Source organism: Tamandua tetradactyla, chromosome 3, assembly GCF_023851605.1.
Source record: "Tamandua tetradactyla isolate mTamTet1 chromosome 3, mTamTet1.pri, whole genome shotgun sequence".
NCBI lineage: Eukaryota > Metazoa > Chordata > Mammalia > Pilosa > Myrmecophagidae > Tamandua > Tamandua tetradactyla.
This window is the reverse complement of record NC_135329.1, coordinates 18,854,870-18,869,558: the sequence shown is the minus strand read 5'-3', so window position 1 is coordinate 18,869,558 and position 14,689 is coordinate 18,854,870. Positions and strand designations below refer to the sequence as shown.

The 14,689-nt window shown below is 42.0% G+C and overlaps 1 non-coding gene across 1 annotated transcript; it reads left to right on the top strand.

Annotated features, from left to right (window-relative positions):
• Positions 1-865: 865 nt before the first annotated feature.
• On the top strand, positions 866-968 carry LOC143678487 (U6 spliceosomal RNA). The gene has a single exon (XR_013173293.1). It is a non-coding gene; the product is annotated as a U6 spliceosomal RNA (small nuclear RNA).
• Positions 969-14,689: the final 13,721 nt, after the last annotated feature.

Sequence of the window (14,689 nt, the reverse complement as noted above, 5' to 3'; positions counted from 1 at the left end):
AAAGCTCTTATCACCACCGCGTCTTATCATCTCTCCACTCTACAACCAGCACCACAAGAAAACAGAAATATCAACTTCTGCGCTGTGGACTCTGCCTTCCTGGCCAAAGCAGGAAGACAATTGGATGGATGGACGTTTTTGTTATCTTGCTAAAGACTGGTGAACTTCTCACTGAGGTTCCCCAATGCATGGACAGTAACACAAGTGGGGTTTCCAGAACTGTGCTGAGGACAGAGCCTGGCAAGAAGCACCCCGAGCAAAACTGTAAACAACAAACTTGATAACCTTAATTGACTCATTTAATAGCTTTTGGGTGAATGCTGTGCAGAATATTTAAACAGTATCATTGTAAGGAAGCACAGTTACATTCTTACTCTCCAAAACAAAGAAAGGATATTTCCAAACAGTGACCTGGAATGTTCTCTTCTCCTCAGATCTTTCACAGGCCCTACCCAATCGGTTTCAGGAAACCTTGCCTGATAAGTATCCACGCACTGTGACATCTCCTTTATCCTGTGTTTCCTCTGAATTCTCAGATAATATTGTGTGCTCTCTTGTAAGATCCTATGTCATTTCACAAGGAAGTGTCTCTGGACTTTGGGAAGGGGAGAAAAGAGATGGACAATTACTGCTGTCAGGAAAGTGAGTCATCCTGGATAGCCTGGCATTAGGAGCTATTTTACAGATATAACTTGTCTGGGAAGCATGATGGAGAGAGGTTTGGGGAAAGAAATTCATAAAGGGAGAAGGTAGCATTTCAGTGGGCTTTAGATGAAGAGTTAGATTTTCCTAGAAGAAAATTTTGTAAAGAAGGACAAAAACTTAGTAGAGGGTTAAAAGAAGCAGAAAAAAACAAACGTAGTGAGTGCTCGCAGCAGCAGCACATCTACTAAAATTGCAACGATAGAAGATTAACACGGCCCCTGTGCAAGGATGACATGCAAATTCATGAAGCGCTCCATATTTTTCAGAGCTGTTTACATAGCATTCTTAAAGTAACATTCACCAATCAATCATTTCAGAGAAATATGGGAAATGTGTATATATCCCTTAAAGCTAAAACCCTTTTTGTATATGACCCCAGTTCTCTTCCAATCCTTATGAATGGCAGTAAATCTTACCAGATGTTTGTAATAAATTCCTAAAATATGAAAAAAAAGTTAAATTAAATGTATTTAAAGAGAGGGGTGGAAAGATTAAAGGTGATAGTGGAGTTATATAGAGAAGATAGGAATTAGCAAATGAATATGAAGGCTGAATCATTAAACTGATATCTCTTTTAGACTCCAGTATTTTAGAACAGCTAGAAGTAAAAACCTAAAATTGTGGAACTGCAACCCATGTCAAACCCTGAAATATGTTCTACAACTAATTGTGGTGCCATGCTTTGAAATTTATAGCTTTTGTGTATGTATGTTATTTTTCACACACAAAAAAAGTCGATTGTGATGATAAAAAATATTTATTCCTTCTAGCCTCCTATATTCTGGAGCAGCTAGAAGGAAAAATCTGAGAGGTTCGTATGGTAGCCCATGACAAACTCTGGGATCTGTCCTGTAACTACTTATTGAAGAGTGTTTCAAAACTAGTAGTTTTCAAAAACTACTGCTTTTTTATTTCTCTGCTTTGTATAGAGGTTTTACTATACAATAAAAAAAAAGCTAAAAAATAAAAAAAATTTTAATGTATTAAAATAAAACTAATGAGCTGGAGGAAAAAAAATAGATATAGTGAAAGGAAACTAGAGAACACATTCAGGAAATGCCTCTCTCTAACTCTGCAAAAGACCTGTGACCTCTCTCCTTACAGGAGGCTAAACATTTAGAACGAGCTTACCTCAACCTCCCTCCTCCCTGCATCTGAAAGGGTCTCTGCCTTCACCCCCCTTCCTCTTTTCCTTTCTTACAAAATGAGCCGTCTCTCCTCCCACAGGCCAACCCTGCCACCTCCAAACTTAACCCAACTGCTTCCACTCTTTGAATATCTTGCTTAAATAATTTTAAACTTTTATTATCTGTTGGGTAACCCATGATACTTCTGCAATTCCATTTCTTCTCCTTCCTTCTCCTCTTCCCCCTCTCTCCTCCACCTTCCCAACTCCAGCCCCCTCATGTTTTTCATTTGAAAGCAGCCTATGCTAGATTCCTTTCTTACCACCCGTGCACAGCTCAACCATGTGTTAAAATTACTTTCCTAGTCACTCTGTTGGAACTATCCGGGAAATGGGCTACTTGGACCGCTTGATCGTCAGTTCTTACAAACACTTTCATTTTCATTCTCCTCAAATTCTCTGCCTCACTGAACACCATTGACCACCTTCTCCCACCTTGAAAGGCTCTTTTCTTCTGGCTCCTGGGAGAAAACACTCTCCTAGTTCTCTACCCTCCTCCCTGACTGTTCCTTCTCTATTCCCTTTATTGGCTCAAGAGATCTCAGGTGTTCCTTTCCTATGTTTTTGCTGTACTTTGCACAGATCTCTGCTATAGCAATTATTTTAGTATTTGCCACAGGGTTTGCAACATGCATCTTAAAATAATCAAATTTTATGTTTGAATAATATTATACTGCTCCAAATGTAGTGTAAGGGTCTGACAGTGGTACATGTACTCACACCCATTCTTTGCGTTATTGTCATGCATTTTACTTTTAGGTAGATTAGAAATATATAATACACTGAAACTATTTTTGCTTTGTACAATCAGTTATCTTTTAGAGCAACTAAAAATAGGGAACAAATGGATTTTCTATTACCTTCAAATTGTCTCATTTTCATTCCTCTCATATCTTTACAAATCCAAGATTCTGTCATCATATTCCTTTTGCCTAAAGGATGTTCTTCAACATATCCTGGAGAGTACGTCTTCTGGCAATAAATTCCCACCGTTTTTTTTTGGTTCTGTTTTTGTTTTTGTCTGAGAAAAGTTTTATTTTTCTTCCACTTTTTAATAGATTTTCACTGAGGACAGAATTCTGTGTTCATAATCCTTTTCTCCCAGCACTTTAGAAATCCCTCACTATCTTCTAGCTCACCCGGTTTCTAAAGGGGGATCTGCTGTAACTCTTATCTTTGTTCCTCTCTATGTGTCTTTTTTCTCTGGCTGTCTTTATGATTTTTTCTTTGTCTTTTGCTTAAAGCTGTTTTTAGCTGTTTGAATGCGATATGCTTAAGTGTCTTTGGTTTCATTTCGTTTGTGTTTATCCTGCTTGGTATTCTCTGAACGTCTTGGATCTGTGATTTTGTTTCTACCATTAATTTTGAGAAATTCTCAGTTATCATTTCTTCAAATGTTAGGTCTTCCTTATTCTCTCTCTAACATCTCCTTCTAGAATTTCAATAAAATATAATATTAGACCGTTTGATATTGTCTCACTGCTCTTAGATGCTCTGTTCTCTCTGTTTTGTTGTTAGCATTGTTACTTTACAGTTTGGGTAATTTCAGTTGATGCAGCTGATCTTGCATAGTGTCTACTTTTTTCTATTAGACCATTTAACCTGTTTTATCATAGTTATTTTAAATTTCCCATCAGATAATTCCTACATCTGTGACATATCTTAGTCTGGTTCTTATTGCTTTGTCTCCTAGACATTTATTTTCTCTTCCGGCCTTTGTGCATGCCTAGTAACTTTTTATTGAAAGTTGGACATCTTGTGTAGTACAATAAAAACTGAGGTCAATTTTTTTTTTAATACCTTGAAATGGGCATACTTTTCTTTCTACTGGGCCTTTAGTGTGGGAATTTGAGCTATTCTAATCAGGAGCTGGGCTGGCTTTGAGATTTGTTGTTAACGGTTATCTTCATTGCCTCACAGGCTTCAAATTCTTCTCGTGATGTTCAGTTGTTTGCCAGGAGTTTGGAGGGTTTTTTTCCGATCACTCTCCACCCACAACCCTAAGTCTTTCCTTTGAACTGGGCCTCAGAGAAGGTCTGTCTCTTGCAAATCACTTGTTACTCCACACTTATGACCCTGGTGATAGAGAGGGGGCGGAGGTCGTTCTCTGTTGTCCTAACTGAGCCTCTGATGTGGCAGATACTGGATCCTGGAGTTTGAGGGAAGCTACCGGCCTTCTCAGTGACCCTGCCCTTCCCTGCAACAGGACCAAATCCAACTTGTATTCTTGTCACTCCCCAGAGGTTGAGACTTTTTTTACATATTCCCTTCCCTACCCTCTCTCTTGATTTCACCAGTGCCCCAAAGAGGCTGTGCCTCTCACTCCTTCCCCTCCCCACAATTAAGACTTTCGGTCCATAGAGGAGATAGAAGAGAATAGCTGAGGCAGTTTCTTGTCCTTCCTGTGCCACCTTCTGTCCCCTTCCCCAGTTCTGCACCACAAAGGAGATTTTTCTCTAGACTCTCCCCATCTTTTCTGTGAGGGATCAGTGGGATTCGTAGATGTCTGCAGACGTTACATAAGGCATTTGGGTGTGGGGGGAGGGGTGGGAATAGTCTTCACTCATCCTTTCAGAAAAGGGCCCTATTACAGAAACAGGAAGTGGATGTGCTTAGTCACGGCTGGGGCCTCAGGGCAGCTTGCAGGCAGAATTAGGGAAAGAATGCCTGGGGAGTGGACATCTGTGCCATATGCACCCATGTAAACCAGAGAGGAAAGACCCCTCTTCCTCTGTCCCTTACCCTCTCTTGTATTGCTCCACCAGACTCACTGAGAAACGACTGAGCAACTTTCATTTCCATGCAGGATGCCACTGTATCTCAGTCAATATAAGTTCAAGAAAAAAATCTACCTCATGTGACAGAAGCAAGATACAAATCCATTTTGCCATCGTTGACATGGCCTATATAGCAATGGATTTGTAATTCTTTGTTATAACCCCCAAAAATCTCTTCCTTGGAGCTACAGAGATGTTAGCTGTATGAAGAGGCATGTGCCGAGCGAAGTGGTGGCCCAGTGACCAGCCAGGCCTCAAGACTGTGAAGGGACTGCCAGGCCTCCAGACAATTTGTGTGTACAGATCTACGGGTTTTGACTAAAGACTGGAGCAGTGCACAACAAAGGACGGCTATATCACCCCCAAAATTCCCATCTGCTCCTTTGTGGGGTTTGGGGATTACAGCAGCACCACACAGCTGGCAGACTGACTCAGGTCCCAGGTGCCCAGAATCTGGTTCCCCACATTCCTGACTGGGACCGAGCTTAGCAACAACCCAGCTTGGTTATCTCGGGACCCTGAACCCACAGCTTATTTCTGCAGGGCTATTTTCTTCAAGCCAGAGTCCAGCTATAATTCCTCTCACTCTAACTCCCAAAGTGTTCCCTAGTCTAACCTCCGGCACTGCCACACGGTAGGCACCAAACATCCCTTTGGCCAAGAAGCCCCCCGGCCCCCCCTGCCTTGCCTACCCACCCCACAGCACTGGCAGCCCCAATAGCAGGGCTAGAGCATGATGGGCAGGGACCTGGCACACTCTCTCCTTTGCACTCTGGAGCTCAGTGCCACGTGTCCCCATTCACGATGCCTTAAAGGTTCAAAACGTAACAGGCCTTCTATTTCTTAGTCATTTTCCTCTTGACACAGCAGACGCCAAAGACTGAAGTTGAAATAACTTTGTACAACTCCTATGCCGAAAAGACAGACTGCACGGTCACGGGAAACGGCATCGGTGATTTTTAAGCAGTCTCAGTGAACACATCACATTCCCTTTACTTTTTTCTTCTTACTATCAATATACTGTTTGTATTTTACACGTGATCATTCTTACATGCAATGTTCTCCCACTGTAAGCACTTAATAATTTTTCAAAATACTGCTTTGATTGTGTCACTTCCCTGCCCCTAAACATTTCATGGTTTGCCACTGTTTACCAGATAAAGTCCAAACCATTCAGACTTGCATCCCAGGCCATTCCTAAATTTCCCCTTTTGTTTGGAAACAAAATTTCCACTTTGTTTCCTAATACTCCTCCACATAAAACTCTGCTCTACAAAGAAGACTTATTTCGACATACTCTAATCCTGCACCTTGTGCAAGTGGTAAATCCCCAGGAAACCCCTCAGACTACCCTGAGGAAAGAGGGATGAACTTCCTCCCTCACCTGGATTCCTATAACACAAGCTCCTCATCGTCCTAAGCTTCCTTGAGTTATTATGGCTGTTAACAGATTTCTCTCTCCCCTGTAAGATCGGTCAGGACTGGAAAGAGTTGAGGTTCTCCTGAGTCTTTGCTTTATGGACACTGTGAATTATGTAACAGATTCTTTCTTCTAGCTGACTACTGAAAAACTTACAGTTGAACTGGTATCCTACTTCTAGAAAGTCCATAGGACTGTTTGGCCTACGTTTTGTACAGTAACTTCAACTTCAGCCCTGGCTCAAAGCCTCTGACTCACTGGTCTTTCTCACTTGTCATTATTCTACCTTACTATGTGGCATGCATTGTTTGGGAGGGAGGGAGGAGTGAGAGTGAGTGAGAGAGACTCACTCCTGACCACACCCGGGCACAGCAGCCTCTACCCTCCACTATGCAAAGCTGGCCCGAAGGGTCTTAACATGCTGAGGTCTGTCATTATATAAAGATGTGCCTGGAAGTAAGGACAAGCTCTTCAGGCTGCCACTGCAATGGACGGCCAGTACTCTTGAGGTACTTAACCCCTTGGTCACATTAGTACCAAGCTCCTGAACTGACCAGAATCAGAAATTTCCCATTCCTTTAAGGTATTTTCAGAAAAAAAAAACAAGAAGAAGACAATGGATGCCAAGAGCTAAAAGATCTAAACAGCCTCCTGATGAAGTAGGAGGATGCTTGAGCAAAATTCTCTGGGCTAGACCCAGGGCCCCCTTGCTGCACAGCTTCTCATCTACAGCTAAAGCCACTCATTTTGCAAGTGTGTGTTTGAGTCATTTCTCCGGGGGAGTACATAGACATTGTTAGCTGCCTACTCAATGCCCAGTATTCCTTCTGCTTTACCAATAGAATCCCAATTTTGTTCTAGACAGCAAAAAAAAAAAAATTCTTTTTAACTAAAAAGTACTTTCATTTTCCCTTCATTTGAAGCTAAGGATGGCCATGTGGCATCCTTCTGGACAGGAGTCTAGGGGCAGAAGTCTAGGGGCTGGTGTCTTTCAGAAGGAAAGCTACCATTTAACTAACAAAAAAGGGGGGAGGACAGGCACACTCAGCTGGGCACTACGTTTGACCTTGCTGGCTTCCCTTTTTACTGACCGGAAGACGAATGTAATGAAAGAGATTCCCGAAGCATTTTGTAAACCTGAGCATGATAAGAAAAGCAGAGCAGAAAGCTGGCAGTGCTGGACCACAAACTCTGCACTTCTTGATGAATGAGAAAAATAAACCCCTATGTTCCGAGCCAGTGTTTTCAGATTTTCTGAGAGATGTAGCCCAAATTCAGTTCCTACATAATACATGGAAGCAATGGGTTTAAGAGTAAGAGAGATAAATAAGACATGATCTCAGCCATCAGATGGTTGTAAACATCAGGGGGAGATAAGAAACTTGGAGGGATCATCATAATACAAGACAGAGCATGAAGCACACAAGCCATAGCTGGGATGCCCAAGAGAGCTTTGATGATCAGGCTAACACCAAATAGAAACAGCATTTAGATTGGGCCAGTCCACATTGAAATACCACATTCATCCCACCTGGAGAAATACTGTTCAATCCAAAGGAAGAAATCTCTACTGGAGGAAGTGTACGCATCCTAGCACCTTAAGGGGGAGGTTTTTGACTCCCCTTCTATGGACAAGGCTAAAGAGTGTGGCTGTGCAGGGTGTGGGCAAGGAAAAGCATCAGGCTGATTTCTCTCTCCATCCCTTCTCCCCACCTTCCTTCCATCCACCCACTTTATCTCAGAGGGTCCCAAATATGTGCTCTCAAGGCCTGTCAAGTTCCTAGGGCTGCCATAATAAAGTACCACAAGCCGGGTGGCTCAAAACAACAGAAATGTATTGTTTCACAGTTCAGGAGGCTTGAAATCTGAAATCAAAGTGTCAGCAGGACCACGCTTGTTCTGAAACCTGTAGGGGAGCGTCCTTCCTTGCCTCTTCTGGCTTCTGGTGTTTTCTGATAATCATTAGCACTCCTTGGCTTGTAGGTGCATCACTTCAACCTCTGCCTCCTCAATCACCACGCAGCCGTCCTCTCCCTGTGCTGCCTGTATCTCCTCTCCCCTTCTTAGAAGGACACTGGTCATACTGGATTAAAGGCCTACCCTGCTCCAGTGTGACCTCGTTTTTACTTAACTAAATTTCATCTGTTACTGCCCTATAAGGTCACATCCTAACGTACTGAGGATTAGGATTTCAATATATCCTTTAATTGGGGGTGGGGGGGAGACAATTCAACCAATTCTAGGGACAAAGGAGGATAAACTTTTCCTCAATCCCTTTCTGGATAATGCTGGTGACTGGCTCATGCCCTAGGATGCTCTCTGGCAGAGCAAGGCCCCAGAGAAGGGATTGCCTGCATGTTTTAAACCATAAAAACCAAACCCTTAACAAAGAATCTGAGTAGGACAACTTCATGGAAAGTGGAGCCTCCATCGCTGTAATAACAGCCATTTGTAGGGCCCTTGAGACTCTCTGACTCACCTCGTGCAGTTGCTGAACAGCCAGGGCATACAAGAAAACACACACACACACAAAAGGATTTCAAGTATTGTTTCCCCAAACCATACTGGGCCTGGGCAATAAATGCAGAGTCAGGAGAAGCAGTAACAAAACCATGTGGTCAGCTCTCTCTTGTCCCGCTAGCACTTGGCTACTCTAAAATTTTCTCCATTGGGTCTTAAGTACACAGCTGGCGCTCAAGAACCCTGTCAAGGACACTGGTCATTCTCTTCTTCTGGGACTCACCAGATGAGTTTCCCATCCCTGACAATCTCCAAAACCTGCTGCTGAGGCTGCACCTTCCACCACGGCATGCTGGTCTTTCTCACTCTCCTTCACATCAAGTCCCTGGCTCACCCTTCTTAAATGAAGGAACCAAACTTGGCCCCACTGTACTCTAGGCAGGCTACAAAGCAGGGCTGTCCAGTGCTTTCAGCATCTGCAGAGACGCCACTTCGTTTTCATACACTGTGTTGTGCAAGATGCCACTACCTCCGGGGACGCGGGCATGAGTTCATGAGGCCAGACCAGTCACGGGGCAACATGTTGGGCATAAATCACTTTCTCCCCCAACCCAAAGGTGACAAGCATCACCAACAGAGTCAGGGCCCTCTGCCTGGTCAGCACCCTCTCCGCTGGGGAAGGAGGAGGCCCCTCAGTTTTCCTTACCAACGAGACCACTTAATTGTCCTCTGGACACAAAACAAACCTGAATGCCCAGCTAAGCTCTCAAGCCCCTACCCCAACCCACACATAGAGAAGAATTTTTATCAAAATATAGAGAGAGAAACCGCTGGCTTCACCATGCACTATGAGAACAGTAACTACAAAAATATTTTACCTAAAAACACATGGGCTGTAACAAGTCAATAGAATTCTATGTCATATAAGGTCAAGTTTGAAGAGACAAGCAATGTATTCTCATCATAGCTCAAAGTTAAAAAATATCATCTGTCACACTAAAAACATATTTATGTCCAATGAACTAGATTACATATGAAATTAATACATGCTAATTGGCTTCCACTGTTTCTTTTACATAAAGTCAATATTTTTATGGATCGTTAAATGCATCCCCTAGCATGTCAATTCCAAAAGAAACTTAATGGCTATAAAAACAAATTCCCTGATACAGCCAATGAAAAGATTTAAAGCTAAAAGGTTGCTAAAATAAAATGCCTTAATAGGCATTTTATTATCGACACCTAGTAAGTCCTCAACTCAAGCAAAAAAAAAAAAATTCTTTATTGTAATTGGGTTTTTTTTCCCCTGTGATTTAAGGCTGTTTAATAGGATTCTGATTTAAGTTCAATGTAAGCAGTAGGCTTATATTTCAAAGTGGTTTAAAATAAGCACTTATTTATCTATGCTATTTACTATCTGGTTGAGAAAAGAACATAAAAACCAAGAAGGCAACAAAAGAAATCAGGCCTCAAGGCTGCACTGCGAGCCCTGCTGACCCGGCTCTCCCCAGGAGCTCACACAGCCAACAGTCCAGCACATAAAAGCCTTCAAGCAATATTTCTGGATAGACGAATGAATGCAGAGATGAATTAGTTGTTTCCAGTCTCTTATGATGCCTTTAGCTAATTAAAATAATAACAACAGCTAACATTTCTTGAATGCCTCCTTTGTATCCTGGTACTGTGCTAAAACATGCATCACCTGGCATAATATTTAAAACAGCCCTACAACATAGGTAATCTCCTCAATTTACAGATAAGAAAACTGAGGCCCAGAAAAGTTAAATATCCAGGGCCAGTAGCTATGAAATGTCAAAGCCAAGATACAAACACAGATCTGACCACAAAACCCCATTCTTCTTCACTCCCCAACATAACCTGCACGCTGTCCCCAATTCCTAGAGCCAAGGGCGGTTGCTGGGGAAGGGTGTGGACGGGAGGGTGCGGCCCACCGGCTGGAACCTGCTGTCCTCCCCACAGGAGGCCTCACATGCCCCTGGTGAACCGGCCACAGCCCAGAGCCGTGCAAGGAGCCTTGGCCTTGCACACTCCGAAACCATGTTTAAGCAGCCAAGTACAGAGTCATCACTCAGGGAGGGACAGATTAACCACACTCACAGGGCTTAGTATGGTTGAAGCCCCAATTCTTCTTTTTTTGCATTGGGAAGTCACATCACGGGGAGCAGCAGACTCTACTGAGTAGCAAGATCTGCAACGTGGGAAGCCAACTAATCATCAGAACGTTGCTGGGGAAACCAGAACAAGGGCTGGTATCTCCACACACAAGTTTTTTCAGTGCGATGGAATATTTGGATTTCACTGGCTAGCCACACTTTCTCCAGACTCTACTCTGGGACAAAGTTTAGACAGGCACTGCCAATGTCTGTCTTACAACCTCCTTTTTCAACTGTCACGACTTCGGAGCCAGCCTCCTCTATTTGCATATGCTAATTCATCCGGGCAGTTTACTCAAGAGCTGGAGGTCCTGGGAACTGTGCCTCTCCTTAAAGAGACACGGTATTCTGGGCTCTGATCAGAAAGCCCAACAGACAGATAAGAGAATTTAAGGCCAATCTCATTTCTGTTGTTTTCAAGTTCTTATATGTGGGGGATTTTTGGTATGAACCTAAAGAACTGACAATAATTTCATACATGTGTGCTTAATATTTTTAACATGCTAATGAAAGACAAGTGTGCCAAGAACTGCAACAACATCAAAAAAAATTAAGGTGCTGGTAATTAGCAGGAGTTATTACTTACATCACCGAAAATGTCAGATTGTCTTCATGGCATGCGAATGCTGCTTTGAATTCTGAAAAAGAATAAGGGTTTATCTCAAACCTCAAGGGGAGGTGACTTGGGTAATTCTCAGGCAAGCAAGTTTAAAAAGGGGATAGAATTTATAAAGCAATCCACTAATGAACAGTGGATGCAGCTAGGATGAAGAAAGAAGATGAAGGCAAGGAAGGAAGGTATGTCAACAAGTTTGCTTTCTAGTTCAAGGGTACAGGAGGCATGGTTAGCTCCTCATACGCCATGTGACTATTTGGAAAAAGTGTCTCCTTCAAGAAGCTCATAATTAAGTTTAATGATATACCTTCACCATTTCATGGTACGATGCATGAGAAAATTCTAAAACCACTTTGGAAAATTAAAGTGGATACATTATGATCTGTAAACAGTCCTGATCCTAAATTCAACTGAAAATAAAAAGTCAGTTTGAAATAGGGCTTTGACCTATACAGTTCCTTTCTTAACCAGAGTCTATCTTTAAAGAGTGGGAGACATTTTTCTATCAATAGAAGTAGTAATTTATTATCATTTCTTTTGAGGAGGGAGGCCTCAAATCTTCCATTTTTAAAACCCTAGGATTTTCTCGCTCTTGTGGGTATCTGTGTTTAAATTCTCCACAAAATAGAGTTTCTTCGTAAAGTCTGCACACTGGATTTCCAGTTTCCAATAACCTGGACACAGACAAGCCAGGGATACAAGGGCACCACTACTGAGCAATGTGCTTGAATAATATTCCTCTCGCCACCGCAACCAATCATCACAAACGTGGTTGCTCAAAACAACAAAATGTCTTATCTCACAGTTCTGGAGGTCAGAAGTCAGCGACGGGTCTCCCTGGCCCCAACCAAGGTGCAAGTAGGGCTGACAATGTTCCTCTGGAGGTGTGTGAGGTGTGATGGGCCCTCGTTTTTGGTTTTCCAGCTTCTCACCCTCTTTCCTTGGCTCATGGCTCCACTCCCCCATTTTTAAAGCCAGCAAGGGCCAGCCGTGTTTTTCCCATGTTGCATCACGCTGCTTCTCTGACTCTTTTGTGGAGCCTTGTGATTGCCTTCAGCCCACCTAAATACAGAACAATCTCCCATCTCAAGGTCCTTAACTTAATCACATCTTCAAAGTTCCTTTTGCCATGGGAAGTAACATTTTCACAGGTTCCAGCAGCTGCATAGGCACCTTCAGGAGCCCATAATTCTGCTTCCCACAACAATTCTCAGCAAGAAATAAGGATTGGCAAAAATGCAACGAAAGTGCAGAGCATTCATTCTTTAGAAAAAAGGCCACACATGTAAGTCCATTCTCCTCAGATATCCTCGATTCCACAGTTCATGGATTGCACACAAATACACATGATGTCCCTTATGATGTATCGTGACCTGTCTGGGAGGTGAGAGGGCTGGCAGAGAGGGTCAGGTGGGTCAGGAGAGACCACCATGTGCACTCAGTGACCCCACTTACTCTTCTTCAGCTAGGGAGGTAGAGCTCTTCAGGCCAACCCTGGGTGAGCAGGGAGCAGGACCCCTTGGCACCCCCTGGGCCCTCCTGCTCCAATACGGCATCCCTGGCTTCATCTTGGTAGTCTAACCCATGAGCTCCAACCTGGCTTCTGCCCATGACCCTCTACCCATCTCTGACCGCTGCCATTTAACTTACCCCTGATGTCATCCTTACCCAATAAGCTATCTCAGATCAGGAACAAGCGTTGGTTGTCCTCTGACCATACGGATAACTTCCCGTTTTCTTATGGATGTAGAATTTCAAGGCATTAAGCTGTGGCAGTCATTTCACCAGTGAGCCATACTTCCATACAGCTAGATGAGTTTGGAATCAACAGCTATTAGAATCACAGCCTGCTGGCTGCCCAAAATACTGATGAGCAGCTGTACAAGACAACTTGATAATAAGATAGAACCCCAAACAATGAATCAAAGACCTGAAATTTTGCAAAGATTCTGTGTCCATATTAACCTAGGAAAAAACCACGAGGACCACAGATTTTCTAAGAGAATATTGGTAATTTTGCCTACATCATCTACGTGTTAGAAAGTATACACATAGCAAATATAAAGTTCCACATATTTGGATGAAAAAAGGTATCATAAATAGTTCCAAACTTAGTGAGACTTTATATCAATGAGAATTTTTATCCATGCAAGTTCATTCAACTTCAAGATAAGTGAAAATTAAATGTTCCTGCAATAATACACAGGATCCTTAAGAAATAAAATATCCCTATAGTCCTAAAATTATACATAATGAAGAAAAATATGCTATTTATGACTTAAAAAATTGTTAACATACTTAAAATGTTCATAATAGAGAAATGATCAATACATATGAAGCATACATGTCCTCTAATATTATACAGCCAATCTTCTGAAATGAAAAAATACTTATTTATATAATCAAATAAAATTGCTTGAACATTATAATATCAACTATATTAAAAAATAGTAAAATAAATTGGAGGAAAATACATCAAATGCTACAGATTTCCTCTGCATGGCATGTGTACCAGTTAGGAATCTTTAGCTGCAAATTACAGGAACTAATTCTGACTAACTTAAACAAAAGGAGATTTATTAAAAGGATACTGGAAGCTCAGGGAACTTAAAGCTGGGAAACCAAGCTTGGAAATAGGCAAGAATTAAGGAAGATCTAGAGGCTTCTAGACAGCACTTGAGGAATGTACTCATACAAGAATGTTGACCAGGGTGCCACCACCAGAAATAAATGAATTCCAACATTCTTAATCTATTTGTCACAGTCCACAAAATCCAAATTCTTGGGAAAGAACATTCTCTTTGCCCACCCTGGGTCATACATCCACCCTGGGGATATGGGAGGGCAAGGCAGCTGCTTTTCAGTCCCACCAGACTGTATCCAATGGGGGAGAGATGTCATTACCCCAAATGGGAAAGGAGTGTATTTTGGACTGCTGAAAAAAAAAAAAAGGCTACTTCAGTGGAATCAGGGGTGACATTTTTCCTCCTTTCTTAATTTTTTTTTTTTACTTGCAAGTTTTCTCATAGTTATGATATGTTTTTTTTAATCAAAAAAGGAAATTCAGGTTTAATTTAAAGAAGAAAAATCAGAGATTGTTTGGAAAAATAATGGTTCAAACCAACGCCTGAAAAACAGTTCTGCATCTTGAGATTACATTTTTTGGAAGGGTTGCAAAAAATAAAAATGTTATTTAGCTTAAGAACTTACAAGTCATCTACAAATCATGAGAAATTCTTGGTTATCTCTTAATGTCAAAATTTACACACACGTCTCCTTTCCACATCTTTAACATTTAAAGAGGTGATAGTACAAAGTCTCCTGTTTTCCACACAGGAAAAATTCTTTATT